At 42.2% G+C, this 14,892-nt stretch overlaps 1 long non-coding RNA gene across 1 annotated transcript in view; it reads right to left on the bottom strand.

Moving 5' to 3' along the window:
• Nucleotides 1–3,965: 3,965 nt before the first annotated feature.
• Nucleotides 3,966–14,892, bottom strand: part of LOC142492068 (uncharacterized) — a 32,137-nt gene continuing 21,210 nt past the window's right edge. Inside the window, exon 3 of the long non-coding RNA XR_012800709.1 lies at nucleotides 3,966–4,630. This is a non-coding gene — a long non-coding RNA (uncharacterized LOC142492068). The remainder of the gene's footprint in view (nucleotides 4,631–14,892) is intronic.

Raw genomic sequence — 14,892 nt, forward strand, 5'->3', positions numbered from 1 at the left:
ATTGAGCACAGGTGTTTGGTCACATGTGGTGAGGGTATATGTATGTCTGTGTGTCAGTCTGTCTTTGCACCCCTCTGAGAAAGGTTCCACTCCGGAACCAAAACGTCAGATTGGGCGGCCTGCTGGGCGGCCTGTTGTATTGTATTGTATTGTATGTCTTTATTTATATAGCGCCATTAGTGTACATAGCGCTTCACAGTAGTAATACATGTGGTAATCAAATAAATAACAGATAATATAAATAACAGATCATGGGAATAAGTGCTTTAGACATAAAAGTAACATTTCGGAAGAGGAGTCCCTGCCCCGAGGAGCTTACAGTCTAATTGTTAGGTTGGTAGAACGTACAGAGACAGTAGGAGGGAGTTCTGGTAAGTGTGTCTGCAGGGGGCCAATCTTTATGTATCCTGTGTTCAGAATATCCACAGTGCTATTCATATGCTTCTTTAAGCAAGTGTGTCTTAAGGTGGGTCTTAAAGGTGGATAGAGAGGGTGCTAGTCAGGTACTGAGGGGAAGGGCATTCCAGAGGTGTGGGGCAGTCAGTGAAAAAGGTTTAAGGCGGGAGAGGGCTTTAGATACAAAGGGGGTAGAAAGAAGACATCCTTGAGAAGAACGCAAGAGTCTGGATGGTGCATAGCGAGAAATTAGGGATGAGATATAAGGAGGGGCAGAAGAATGTAAAGCTTTAAAAGTGAGGAGAATAATGGAGTGTGAGATGCGGGATTTGATCGGAAGCCAGGAGAGGGATTTCAGGAGGGGAGATGCTGAGACAGATCTAGGAAAGAGTAGAGTGATTCTGGCAGCAGCATTTAGGATAGATTGTAGGGGAGACAGGTGAGAGGCAGGAAGGCCAGACAGCAGGAGGTTATAGTAATCAAGACGGGAGAGAATGAGGGCCTGAGTCAGAGTTTTAGCAGTCGAACAACAGAGGAAAGGGCGTATCTTAGTTATATTGCGGAGGAAAAAGAGACAAGTTTTAGAAATGTTTTGAATGTGAGGGGCGAATGTGAGAGAGGAGTCGAGTGTGACCCCTAGGCAGCGTGCTTGGGCTACTGGGTAAATGATTGTAGTTCCAACAGTAATGTGGAAGGAGGTAGTAGGGCCAGGTTTGGGAGGAAGTATGAGGAGCTCTGTTTTAGCCATGTTGAGTTTAAGGCGTCGGAGGGCCATCCAGGATGATATAGCAGAGAGACATTCAGAAACTTTGGTTTGTACAGCAGGTGTAAGGTCAGGTGTTGAAAAGTATATTTGTGTGTCGTCGGCATAGAGGTGATAATTAAACCCAAAATATGTTATTAGGTCACCTAGAGAGAGTGTGTACAGAGAAAAGAGAAGAGGTCCCAGGACAGAGCCCTGGGGTACCCCCACAGTGAGATCAATAGAGGAGGAGGAGGTGTTAGCAGAAGAGACACTAAAAGTACGATGGGAGAGGTAGGATGAGATCCAGGATAGAGCTTTGTTCCGAATACCTAGAGTATGGAGAATGTGGAGGAGAAGAGGGTGGTCCACTGTGTCAAATGCTGCAGAGAGGTCGAGTAATATGAGCAGAGTGTAATGACCTCTGTCTTTGGCAGCATGGAGGTCGTCAGTTATTTTAGTGAGGGCCGTTTCGGTGGAGTGAGCAGTGCGGAAGCCAGATTGTAGAGGGTCTAGGAGAGAATAGGTGTTGAGAAAATGGAGCAAGCGAGAGAATACAAGATGTTCAAGGAGTTTAGAGGCAAAAGGCAGGAGGGAGACAGGTCGATAGTTAGAAAGACAGGTAGGGTCAAGCTTGCTGTTTTTGAGTAATGGTATGACTGTTGCATGTTTGAAGGAGGATGGAAAGGTACCAGAGCAGAGGGAGGAGTTAAAAATGTGTGTAAGCGTAGGGATTATAGTAGGAGCTAGAGGTTTTAGGAGATGGGAGGGAATGGGGTCAAGAGGGCAAGTGGTAGAGGGAGAAGAGGCGATCAACAGCGACACATCCTCCTCTGAGACAGTGGAAAAAGAGTCAAGGAAGGCAGGAGGAGAGTTAGGAAGAGGTGTAGGATGGGGGGAAGAAACAGAGGGGATGTTCTGCCGTATGGATTCCACCTTTTCCTTAAAATAGTCAGCAAAGTCCTGAGCGGAGATGGAGGAAGGAGAGGCAGCTGAGGGTGGTTTGAGTAGAGTATCAAAGACAGAGAACAGTCGGCGTGGGTTAGACTTGTGCATGTTGATTAGTGCAGAAAAGTAGGCTTGTTTAGCTTGCGAGAGGGCAGAGTTGAAACAGGATAGCATAAATTTGTAGTGAAGGAAGTCTGCGAGAGTGTGAGACTTCCTCCAGAGGCGTTCAGAGGAACGAGTGGAGGAACGCAGCATGCTTGTGTGGGAATTTAGCCAGGGTCTAGGGTTAGAAGGGCGAGGGCGGCAGAGAGAAAGCGGGGCATGTAGATCACGAGACGAGGACAAGACAGAGTTGTACTTTCTGACCAGGTTGTCAGGGTCTGTAGCAGAGCTGAGAGAGGAGAGGGAGGAGCGTAAAGTGGACTCAAAGTCAGGTAAGTGAATAGAGCGCAGGTTTCTGCAGAACCAGGGGGTAGATGGAGGTGGAGAAGGGGAGAAGCGAGATAAAGAGAATGAGATGAGATGATGGTCAGAGAGAGGAAAAGGGGAAATGGAGAAATCAGAGAGAGAGAAGTTTTTAGTGAAAACCAGGTCTAAGTAGTGGCCATCCTTGTGGGTGCTGGCTGCAGTCCACTGTTGAAGGCCAAAAGAAGAGGTAAGAGAAAGAAAGCGGGAAGCCCAATGGAGAGAGGGGTCATCAATGTGGCAATTGAAGTCCCCAAGGAGAAGAACAGGGGAGTCTGAGGAGAGAAAGAAAGAGAGCCAGGATTCAAAGTGAGAGAGAAAGGTAGAAGGGGGATGAGTAGAGGTAGGTGGGCGATAGATGACCGCCACATTAACAGGGAGAGGAGAGAAGATCTGGACAGTGTGAGCCTCAAAGGAGGGAAAAGCAAGAGAGGGGGGAAAAGAAAGGGTTCGGTAATGGCAGAGAGAGGAGAGCAGGAGCCCCACGCCTCCACCCCTGCCATCAGTGCGCGGAGTGTGGGAGAAGGAAAGGCCACCATAGGAGAGGGCAGCTTCCAGAGCAGAGTCAGACTGAGTGAGCAAGGTCTCAGTTATAACAAAGAGAAGCAGGGAGTGAGAGAGAAATAAGTCATGTACAGAGAGGAACTTGTTAGAGAGGGAGCGAGCATTCCAAAGGGCACAGGAGAAAGGGAGAGAGGAGGGAGGGTGGCAGGGGATGGGTATGAGGTTGGAGGGGTTGACACCAGAAGGAGTAGAAGTTGCATGTGGGAGGCGAGGACGAGAGCAAGTAGGAATAAGACAGGGACCAGGATTGGGAGAGATATCCCCAGAAGCAAGGAGGAGAAGCATGGATAGAAAGAGGATGTGTGAGGAGGATTTGTAGGGGTGTGTTTTAGTGCAGGGGATATAGCTGTGTGGTGTCAGAGGACGCAGGTAAGAAAGGAGTTCATGTGAACTGAGAAATGGGGTAGGAAGCAGAGATGGAGATATATGAATAGAGTAAGAGACATACTGAGGCTGGTAAAAAGAAGTGCATAATTTGAGAAGAAGTGAAGTCACAGCAAATATAAATGGTAAAGGCAGCATCACAGCAGTAATGATGCAGTCTGGTATAGATGATACTGTATCCTCCTTTCCAGCGTAGTTCAAATGCAGGAATCAGGGCCAGATGGGGTGTCTACTTCTTCCTCACTCCTTTTGTACTTCCTTTTAAACTTCAGTTGTTCAGTAGTCATGCCACTTATAATGGGCCACTTGGATATGGGCTGCAGGCAGACTAGCTGTTCTGACTGGGTTTATATAGGCCTAACAAGTCACCTGACAGTGTGGTTGTGTCTGCTTAATTAGCACATCTGAGGCACATTCAAACAAATGGTTTTCTACACAGGGTGTTCCCTGCCTAGGTGGCAACACTTAATTTGATTAGGGGTAGACAGAAAACAGCATTCAAATATGGTTTTTACCTAGCATTGGATCACTTGCATATACTATATAATACACACAGCAGAGGCTTCAATGAGGATTTAGAGATGGATTTTACCTAGCATTGGATCACTTGCATATACTATATAATACACACAGCAGAGGCTTCAATGAAGATTTAGAGATGGATTTTACCTAGCATTGGATCACTTGCATATACTATATAATACACACAGCAGAGGCTTCAATGAGGATTTAGAGATGGATTTTACCTAGCATTGGATCACTTGCATATACTATATAATACACACAGCAGAGGCTTCAATGAGGATTTAGAGATAGATTTTACCTAGCATTGGATCACTTGCATATACTATATAATACACACAGCAGAGGCTTCAATGAGGATTTAGAGATGGATTTTACCTAGCATTGGATCACTTGCATATACTATATAATATACACAGCAGAGGCTTCAATGAGGATTTAGAGATGGATTTTACCTAGCATTGGATCACTTTCATATACTATACAATACACACAGCAGAGGCTTCAATGAGGATTTAGAGATGGATTTTACCTAGCATTGGATCACTTGCATATACTATACAATACACACAGCAGAGGCTTCAATGAGGATTTAGAGATGGATTTTACCTGAGGAGAGAAGAAGGATAAGATCCATTAGGGTAAGAGTTCCTTCCTTTTAAACTTCAGTTGTTCAGTAGTCATGCCACTTATAATGGGCCACTTGGATATGGGCTGTTCATTTTGTATTGATGCCTAATACAGACTTTTTTTGCCTATACTGATCTGAGTGCAGTCTTCCTTTAATGGACGTGAGAATGGTAATGTTGTTATATATATATATATATATATATATATATATATAACAGAGTGGGGACTCCAAGATGAAGCGCTGTTCTATAGCGTGAAACGCGTTGAGGGGGAGATCGAGGTGTAGCCTGGTTCTGTTTGTGTGTGAAGGTGGAATACATTTTTTTTCTACAAACCGGAAGTCGTCTGGATCTTTGCCGCTTGCAGTGGCGTTGCACCTCTTCCCAAGCTGCTCTACATTTCTACGGCTGCACGCAGGAGTAGCGGAGTCAAGGAGAGAATGGACCCAGATCGGAGCATCTAGAGGTAAGGGATTTCCCTCCCAGCCCCGATCCACCCCAGTGGTCAACATTTGTCTCTCACACTCTGCTCCCTAGTGGCTTTCATTGACACCTACGGGTGCAGAGACTACATACCAGAGCGCACAACAGTTTCAATGTTTATCACCCCCAATGAAGCCTAACAGGTGAATCGTTATTATTTTTTATATAGTAATTTATCAATTATAAAATAAATAAAGTAATAATTGATAAATTATACATTATAATTAAAAATAAAATAATAATTTATAAATTATTTTAATTTTAATTATAATGTATAATTTATAAATTATAAATTATTATTTTATAATGTATAAATTATTATATAAACGAATAATTTATAAATTATATCATACAGGAATTGAACCCAGGACTTTTCATATGCCAGTACCAATTCTCTACCTGCAAGCCACAGGGTTTGTGTGATGTCATCATAGTCCACTGCACGGTGCTGTAGATTTTGAGTATATTTATAGAGTCTGTTTTATCACACCAATCCTGTGGCGTAGCAGGTAGAGAATTGTGATTCGATTCCTGTGTGTGCGTGCGTGCGTGTTTGTGTGATAAAGCATTAAATGTTTAAAAAAAAATTGAGATGTTTTTTAATAATCAGGAGCCACGCTCAGACCGTATTGTAGCGGATCGCGCTACAGTTAGGTCCGGAAATAATTGGACACTGACACAATTTTCATAATTTTGGCTCTGTACACCATCACAATGGATTTGAAATGAAACAACCGAGATGCAATAGAAGTGCAGACTTTCAGCTTTAATTCAAGGGGTTGAACAAAAATATCATGAAATGTTTAGGAATTGCAACCATTTTCATACACAGTCCCCTTATTTCAGGGGCTCAAATATAATTGGACAAATTAACACAATCATAAATAAAATGTTAATTTTTAATACTTTGTAGAGAATCCTTTGCAGGCAATGACTGCTTGAAGTCTGGAACGCATGGCCATCATCAAACGCTGGGTTTCCTCCTTTGTGAGGCTTTGCCAGGCCTTTACTGCAGCTGTCTTCAGTTGTTGTTTGTTCGTGGGTCTTTCTGCCTTAAGTTTTGTCTTCAGCAAGTGAAATGCATGCTCGATCAGGTGATTGACTCGGCCATTGCAGAATATTCCACTTCTTTGCCTTAAAAAGCTCCTGGGTTGCATTCGCAGTATGTTTTGGGTCATTGTCCATCTGTAAAGTGAAACGCCGTCCAATCAACTTCGCTGAATTTGGCTGAATCTGAGCAGACAATATATTCCTATACACTTCAGAATTCAACCGGCTGCTTCTGTCTTCTATCACATCATCAATAAAAACTAGTGACCCAGTGCCATTGTAAGCCATGCATGCCCATGCCATCACACTGCCTCCATTGTGTTTTACAAATGATGTGGTATGCTTCGGATCATGAGCCGTTCCAAGTCTTCTCCATACTTTTTTCTTCCCATCATTCTGTACAGGTTGATCTTAGTTTCATCTGTCCAAAGAATGCTGTTCCAGAATTGGGCTGGCTTTTTTAGATATTGTTTGGCAAAGTCTAATCTGGCCTTTCTATTCTTGAGGCTTATGAAAGGTTTGCACCTTGTGGTGAACCCTCTGTATTTGCTCTCGTGAAGTCTTCTCTTTATGGTGGACTTGGATAATGATATGCTTACCTTCTGGAGAGTGTTCTTCACTTGGCTGGATGTTGTGAAGGGGTTTTTCTTTACCATGGAAAGGATCCTACGATCATCCACCACTGTTATCTTCCGTGGACGTCCAGGCCTTTTTGTGTTGCAGAGCTAACCAGTGCATTCTTTTTTTTCTCAGAATGTACCAAACTGTTGATTTTGCACTCCTAATGTTCCTGCTATCTCTCTAATGGATTTTCTTTTTTTTCAGCCTAAGGATGCCCTGTTTATCTTGCATTGAGTGCTTCTTTGTCCGCATGTTGTGGGTTCACAGCAACAGCTTCCAATGTGAATGCCACACCTGGAATCAACTCCAGACCTTTTACCTGCTTAATTGATGATGAAATAATGAAGGAATAGCCCATACCTGTCCATGAAACAGCTTTTGAGTCAATTGTCCAATTACCTTTGGTCCCTTGAAAAAGAGGGGGCTACATATTAAAGAGATGTAATTCCTAAACCCTTCCTCCAATTTGGATGTGAATACCCTCAAATTAAAGCTGATAGACTGCACTTTAAGCCCATATTCATTATTTAACGGTAACTTGAATTTATTTTGGTACACAGCCAAAATAACAGAACTTGTATCATTGTCCAATTATTTCCGGACCTAACTGTATACATCTATCTTCAATACAGGTTAAGATGTTCTACAACTGTGAACTCATAGACCTGGCAATATCCAGTTGAAATCATTCTACAAATGATACTAAAGGTTTCAAGGTTCAATACAAGTAGAACCTACATATCTGGATAATTGCATAATGTGTATGCTCTACTTTCATCTATTTTTGCTGTTTGCCTCAAGCTAAAGGTTAAATAAATGATAACCTGGACTCCTGGGAAATCAAGGCTGTTTAGAGTCCACTGCTTGTAGCTGTAACACAAGAGAGCAACATAAAGAATATATCTATATATTTTGATCATAATTTTTCTATTTGATACACCCACAAATTAATTGGGGCTGCGTACTGATCCACCACTCTCCTTAGATGCTCAAATACACCTAATGGAATCATCTTAGTTATAGTCAATTCAATGGCATGACTATAACGACTAATTATTGCAATAGGTGAAATTCCATTACTTTGTTCTGCGTTCTAATTAGCATCCAAGCCTCTCCTTGTTTTAATTGTTTTTTACTATATTTTGGTCCACAATATTGCGTCAACTCCAACACTAACATTTTTTTTATCTATTAAGTTATAATAAAGTTTGTTTTAAGCCCGGCTTGGGGTGTCTTCTCAGTGCAGCACAGAAGGGAGTCTCTCTGTCCTCCAATTTTGCTAGTTATCATAAGTCAATTCTATCATCTATTCCAACTGATACTATGGACATTTCTGATGAAGACAAAATACTCTCAAAAGTCTTTCATTCAATCAAAATCATAAAAATCAAAACACAACGAAATTTCACTTAAAATGCGCATGCTCAGCACATACACCCTTTTTTATTTTCATGTTTCATTCTATGTGCTCATTTGAATGTCATTTCCCGGAATTCCTAGCTGCACAGGAAGAATTGTATGCGAGGAGATAATGGTGAAAAGCAGAGTTGCCTGTCTGGGACATGTACAGTATTTGCTCACAAGTGATATTTTTATTTGCCTTAAAGTTCATAAAACTTTTTGGGGTGTTACCACTGTACGTGAGTTATAAGCGCACTAGTATGGGTTATCGCACCTGTTCCGGCGTTAACTCCCATTTAAATCAACGGGAGTTAATGCTGAACAGATGCGATAAACCTGTACTGGCCCTTGATGCATTTGCCCCAATGGCCCTTATTTAATATGCTGTGAAGATGTTTACTTGTGCTGAAGGGTTTGCAGCATATTGTAATCAGCCTTACGGAGAGGTTTTTTTGCTCCCACCCTACCATTAGGTTTTGTAATATGCCAATAATTAAAATAGTAAACAAAACTGGAAACTTTATTTATTTTCACACCAGCAAAAGCGGAGTATCATTTTAATACATGTCCGTAAATATTACAGGAAGAGTCATTCCCTATATTGAACACCAGATGGCAGTATTGTCAAAGCCTACAGTAACTTATTCACAGTCTTCAAACTTCGTCCTACAGGGTATGGCAGCAGGTGCTCTAGTGAGTTTTCAGTGCAGCACATAGGAAACAAATGTTAAATGAAACTGTTTAATGTCTTTGAGTGTTATACATTTTTACGCATATTTTCCAGTATTAGATCTCCTTCTCTTGTAAAAATGGCAAATGAGTCAGATGTTGACATTTTACAGGACTTACAAAGCAGTTCACGAGAAACAAAATGCTTTACAATGCAGCTGTGACACTTCCTAACCTTTTTGTTTCCATGAGCAAGGTATAGTCACAAAGTTGCTTTATAATCTGTTTTGGGTATTCATTAGAGACGTGTGAACCTGCTGAGATTCGCTTTGCTGCTTTTTTGATCAAACTTTCCATGAAATTTGAAAAACCCACAAAAATGTTGATCGAACTATTGGCGTTAAGTGTTTTAGCAAAGCAGCTCAAATTATTAAAAAGAAAATAACCAAACATATCTCTATTCCGCTTTCTAAAGCCATGAAATATCAGCCGCATGTCTTTTTCATAAAAAGTATGAAATTGAGAAAATTGAAGAGAAATGACAGAAAGCAAATTTTAAGACAATCACCCAACTCTGGTACTCACCATAAACTAGGACAGGATTAAATCCCTAATGATTCAGGGGACATTATACAGTATTCTGGAGAATATATCCACTGTTTTTCTTGAGGTCTGCTATGAATTATGGATCTGCATGTACTCATTTTTGAAGTTGATCCCTTTGGGTTTCGAGTCATTCCATGACTTTTGGTAATAGAAACTTTCCAGTCATCTGGTTTTTGAACTTAGAAGTGAGCGGTTCATGTGGGCATTCTCACATGCACAGAAGTTCACTGCGTGTCAGTCATCTTATAAGAACTATTTATTATATGAAAGGATTTAATGTGGACGGTCACCATTTTCCCCCCAGAATATATATACATGTGCTCTGATTTCAGTAATCGGCAATACGCTACATGTAATCTTTCCGTGTACAATGTTTTTTCTTTGCTTCGAACATTAAATGTAATGTCTCCCTACCACTAAGGGCATTATTCAATCTGCTCCGGAGCAGCCAATCACACCGCTATATGCCAAACACTGCCATTGACTTCAATTGGAGATTGTGGCCAACTGTATATTAAATTACCCCCAAGTCAAAGAGATTGGTGCAAATTTTCAACTTACTATACAATGCTGACTTACTGTATAAGAGGGCTGGGTCACAACATATACTGAGTTATTTTATGTATTGGAGACATCAGCAATAACTTGTACACTTAAGGGTAGCATAGGCAAGTTTTTGGAGTTTGGCACGGACAATAAAATCTGGGTAAACCTTTCTATGATTATTATTTCCAGGGAGCAACTAGCTCAGATCAGTTCAATTTCACTTGAAAACAGAATAATGAAGTTTGGCTCAGAGATATTTGAAAAGCATTCCACCAGACATGAGCACATATTTTCCTTTAATTAGTGCTTGAGATTCATCTGAAAGATTATGCAGTAAAAACTCTGCATGAACTTATGAATTTTTCTGAACGTCAAAATATTAGCTCTGCTTTGTGATAATTGTGATGGCCGTTCAATCTAGAGACGTGATACCTATGTTTTTTATTTCTACCAAGCAGAGTTGCCAAGCACTAGAACCGAACTTCAACCTTTAATTGATCCCCAAAGTCTTTTTTATTAACATGACTTCCTTATCCACGCAGGAACTAAACAAACACACTTGTCCATCCTCATTTGTAGCCTGTAATGAGTAAGTAATGCACACATAAAATGTTTCTTTGGAATATTGTTGTACATTTTCAAATAAAACATAAGTTTGTGAAGGATGTATAAAATGAAAACATTACATCCTGTCTTCCCTATATAACTACTTCAATGCAAAGGTCACATCAATGTTGTATGCTCCAAATGCACTGGTGTTCAATAAAGAACACAGACTAACATGCTTGCTGCACTAACAGCACAGGACACAATACTTTGTTAACCCATAGACCACATATTATTTCTTAATAGAAACAGGTTTTTTTCCGTTCACAAGTGTTGTGTGGCTCAGAATTCCTGGTGGGAATACTCTTCTGCTGAAGTCTGTAAATTAAACAGTGGTGTAATCCCCGAAGGGAAACATACATCAGTTATATGTTAAGCTCTTTTGTTCAGACAAAATATCCCTGCCTCCAAAATGTGTTTTCACTAACATGATAGTGTGATAAATGCAAGAAGTGAATGTACAGTTTGGAAAGCTTGTATAAGGTTTCTCCTGGAACAATTCCATAGGGCCAGGTACAGAAATGTTGTTTTCAACATGAAGTTATTTTGTTGGCTATTTGGTTGGTTACTGTAGCTATCTATAAGCATCAGCCATGGTATATCCACCGCATGAGTTCTCTAATAGGGTCCTGCTGGGAGAGACTTGTTACAGAGGCATTTTATTCATTACTAGTTCTATTGAATACATGTCAAAAGCTGGTCACCTGGAAGCAATACAATTTCTGCTGTTTTGGCAGGCTGTTTGCTCTTCATTGACATCTCAATTTGTAACTACAGTAGATGTCTGTACTTTCTATCCTCTGCAGCATGTTTTTATCAAAGGAATACAGTAAAAATGTATATCAGCTTCGTCAATTGGCTTTTGCGTTGAATGTGAAACTGATTAGTGTTAATCGTGTCATAAATTATGATAAACGCCAGAGTTCAGTCTACAATCTGAAATGGCAATTCCCTAATTATTTGTATTACATCATTGATTAGTGAATTAGGACATCCAAAGGTATACACAAAGCTCCATGTTTGACTTTTGGTTCATACCTAGGGCCTCATGCAGTAAGCAGCGATAAGCCACTTATCGCCAGCTTATTGCCAAAAATGCCTTCTGCTATTCAGTAAACCCTGATAAGTCGGCGATAACAGAGCTTCTCGGCAATTTTTTTTGCCCCCACCAAACACATACAGTACAGTAATGTGCAAAATAACTATTATCCAGATAGGGATAATAGCTCATTTGCCCATTATTAAATCAAACATTAGTCAAGCAGCATAAATAAACCGTTCCACTTACCCCTGCCATCATGATCGATCTGGGCCGAGTCTCGTCTTCCTCAATTGCCAGTTGCGCGTCGTCGGGGCCTCACCTGCAGCCCAGAATGCTACGATCCTAGCGGGGGCGCCCTGCGCCGCTGACTACTCCCCACACCACCTGCAATCGCTGCAGACGGCCGATTTGCACCGACACTACCCACGACCGCCACAGGAGGCCTTTTTGTTCTATAACCTGCAACCGCTGCAGGCGGACAATTTGCCCTGCTGCTGCCCGCAACTGCTGCGGGCGTCCGTCTTGGTCTCCAACTGCCTGCAGACGCTGCTGGCGGCCCTGTCAAACTCACTGCAAATGGCTGGCGGGCAACAAACAGGCCGTGCTCCCCGCCAGCTGGGCTTTAAGTAGCCTGTTTTGTAGCCCCACCTCTGGCTAGGGGAGGGAGGTGAGGGGGTGGGCCTGAGAGGCAGAGACTAGCCCCCCAGTAAGGAGGCCCCTCCGCTGATGGCTATGGCGGCCGCTTCATGCACGCAACTTGCACTCACGTGATTGGAGTCATTACTAATGAAACTGCGAGTAGCAAGGTCAAGCTATGGTTCTGTGCTTACAGTTCTCTGTGGTTTATACTCCCATTTATTACTCCCCTCCCACCAGCACATTGTATGGACCCTTTCATTTTAAGGCTCCATGCGGGATAATTAAAATATAATCAATGATTTCTGTTCCAAGAGCTTTCACTATAATAGCACTTATCGCCGGATTGAGGTACGATACCCTTTAAAGCCCCCTTAATGATTCTCCCCCTTTGTGTCAATCACAAGAGCCCTGTATTTTTAAGACACCTTGGGATAACAGCTTTTTTCATTACGTCTCTAACCTGGAGCAATACTAGCACACAGATAACTGCATTGCTTCCAGTGGGACTTTTTATATGATCAATCTGATCATTTTTTTTGCACCATTCTTTTCCAGCCAGGAGATTTTAGTTTATTGCCCTATGAAAATAAAACTCATTGGGCTGCGATGAACAAAATAATGTGTTCAGTCTCTCCCTCTCACAAGTGACATTTGTATTTGCTGTACACTGGAGGGGTTGTGTCACTTTTGTACCCACCATAAGGTATTCAATGTGTGACATCTCTCAATAGAAATGCTCAAAACTGTCAGCCTTTCAATAATTGTCAGTAAACAGAAAATAACTTAAGTTGTTAAATATAACATTGAGAAACCTTTCGTAAGGCTTACTTTACAGGTTTGCGAAGACAGACTGCTGCACTGCAGGGTTCAAGCCACTTCAACAGCGCATAGCTGTACATTTATTGCACCACATAATTGCAGAAAGGATAACACAACGTTTTGGGAGAAGAAACCTATACCTGACGAAGGGTGTGTTTCCCCCCCCCCCAAAAAAAACCTGTTATAGTTGTAACGGATTTTCTGGCCTGGCCTGACCCACCCAATCACACATTGGCCCCTGTGGTCTAACCAGTCCCCATTACATGGTAGTGTCTGGTGGTGCACCTGTTGGCAACAGGACTCCTGAGTCTCCCGCATGATGTTGTGTGGGGATTGTCCACCCAGACAGGCAGCTGAGGTAATGTTCATGAGTCCTACCTATATCCAGTGCAGCGCCTCCACCTCATCAGGATCTCTGCGTCCGCAGGAAGATGTAACTGATGAGGAACTCCTCTGTGGTGCCACCTCCTGTGCAAGAACTTCACTCCCACACAGCAAGGGTTTGTTGAACTTGAGCATCTTTATTGTAGTTGCGGTATGGGCTAGCTGCCCCTCGCAGTGATGTACACCCTCCCAATGGAGTGGGATCCCCTCTCCCCTCAGGGAGATCACCCCTGTGCCAGGTCCCTGGACACAGTATGGCGTTGCTAGCTTGATGCTGATTGATATAGAATGGGGCCACTAGTTACAGCACTAGCGGGCCTCTTTCCCCAGGTCTCAACGCAGACATGCTCCTTACTCCAACAACACTAACTTTGAGCAGTGCTGTGCCTTATATCTCTCTGGAGGCAGGCACATCTCTGATGTCACTAACGGTGGACTCAGAGTATGTAGCCACTCCCATCCACACATAGGGCACCTCACCAGGGTGTGAGGGCAAACCTCCATGATTACTGCTGGCATCCCTGTAACTTACCAGGCCTTACTGCCAGCAGGAGAGGAAACTGCAGTCCATTTTACAGCATGGCTACATAGTTTCTGCCCTACAATAACTGTTCTTGGTACCGTATATCTCCTAAGTTTTATTTCACTTAGGGCCTCAAGCTATAAGCAGCGATAAGCCCCTTATCGCCAGCTTATTGCCAAAAAAGTCCACATCGATTCAGTAAGCCCTGATAAGCTGTCGATAAGAGCAAAAATCATTTTTTTTTCTGAAAAGAAAAAAAAACACGCCAAACGCGCGGTGATAAGCCGCTTATTGCTCATTTCTAGTAGCCCATATCAGCTTATCGAGGCTGATCGCTGCTCTAGAAAGGAGATTTCCTCTCCAAATCATCCAGCCACAAAAAGTTGGCAAGAAGGTGGGGAGAAGTTGCGGAGATGCGGCGAGACGGCACTTAGAAAAAAAAATGCATTTTTTTATTTTGTGACGTCGTGTTAAAGGAAAATTAAGCACAGCCATTCTGATTGGCAGGCTTCAGTCTCTTTCATGATGTCACATAAAAAAAAAAAAGGACACATGGTTTTCACAGCCAATCAGATGGCTTGTGAACCATTTTCCGCCCAAATGTGACGTCACAGGCCATATTTAAGGCCGTGACGTCTCATTTGAGCTCAAGAAGCCGTTGGGTCAACATTGTGGATTTAACATGGGGTTATTGGATTAACAGATGAAGATAAAGACAGAATATAAAGAAAAACAAGAAATAATCACAGATGAAGAAAGAAGAAGATGATGGAAGATTAAAGAGATGAATTTTGTTACCTCTCCTTGATCTTCATTAGGACCATCCAAGAGGCCCCCAGACACCAGTAGGAAG

The sequence above is a fragment of the Ascaphus truei genome, chromosome 4 (assembly GCF_040206685.1).
Source record: "Ascaphus truei isolate aAscTru1 chromosome 4, aAscTru1.hap1, whole genome shotgun sequence".
Classification (NCBI taxonomy): Eukaryota; Metazoa; Chordata; class Amphibia; order Anura; family Ascaphidae; genus Ascaphus; species Ascaphus truei.